The sequence below is a fragment of the Chaetura pelagica genome, unplaced genomic scaffold (genome assembly GCF_000747805.2).
Source record: "Chaetura pelagica isolate M959 unplaced genomic scaffold, ChaPel_1.0 scaffold249, whole genome shotgun sequence".
NCBI classification, from domain to species: Eukaryota; Metazoa; Chordata; class Aves; order Apodiformes; family Apodidae; genus Chaetura; species Chaetura pelagica.
Window position 1 is genome coordinate 1,159,958 of NW_009954538.1, and position 1,014 is coordinate 1,160,971.

The following is a 1,014-nucleotide window of genomic DNA, read 5'->3' on the forward strand; positions in this document are numbered from 1 at the left end:
CGGGGAGGGCCCCGGGGCAGCGCGGGCCGGTCCCCCCGGTTCCCCCCGCACCGGGACCCCCGGGGCTGCGCTGGCCCAGACCCCGCGCTGTCCGGCAGGGTAAGCGTGTCACGGCACCGAACTGCTGCTCGGGCTGCTCTGCTAACGGCGGAAAACCCAGTGTTTTGCGATGTCGGGGTTTTGCTGCTGCCAGCAGCCAGTGTTTACAAAGGATGTGCCTTGAGGAACTAAAAAACCAGCACTTTGGCTCGCGAGGGTGATGTGGAACACACCAGCAGCCAGGCCCTCAGTGCCTGCAGCGTCAGCCGCCCGGCAAGAGGCTCCTCGCCTACTGGTGGCTATCAAATGTCTCGGTGTATTTGTCTGAAAAGCAAACTCACCGGGGGAAACTCGGTGACAGCTACAGCACCACTGCCTTTAGCATCAGCATTTAAGAAAAAAATGTGAAAGATTTGCTTCGCTTCACAAGCGACCAGCTTGTAATAGTGGCATTCAACTTCGTTATAGATTGTTATGGAGCACTTTGTTTGCCAGACCCTGCAGGTACCTCCTCTGTGCCCAAGGAGGCTGGAAAACGCCCCACGGCGTTCCCGTGGCAGCAGGGATGTGGGTGCTGGGAATGCCACTCCCCGGCAGCTCCGCAGGCAACCGGAGCAACGACCTGGCTCCCTAACTCCTTCAACTGATGTTGAAAACAATTTCCACTCCTTATTAGCAACGACTGGTGCCTCCGAATAAACTGCTCCGCTCGCCTCGCAGATTTCCCTCCTGCTGCCTCCTGGGAACGCCAAATTTAACTTCTGACAGAAGGTTGATAAAAGATGTTTTGAAACACATGCGGCCTGGCAGGGCAGGGCGCGCAGGGCACTGGAATGTGATGTTTACACTCCTCCTGGTGCCTCACACCTCCACACGGAGGGCCGAGGGCAGGGAAGCGGGCCGGGCCCGCTCAGACCGCCCCTCGCCCCCCGGCGGGGACGGGCCGCTCGCGGCGGGGACGCGGAGGGGGCCGGC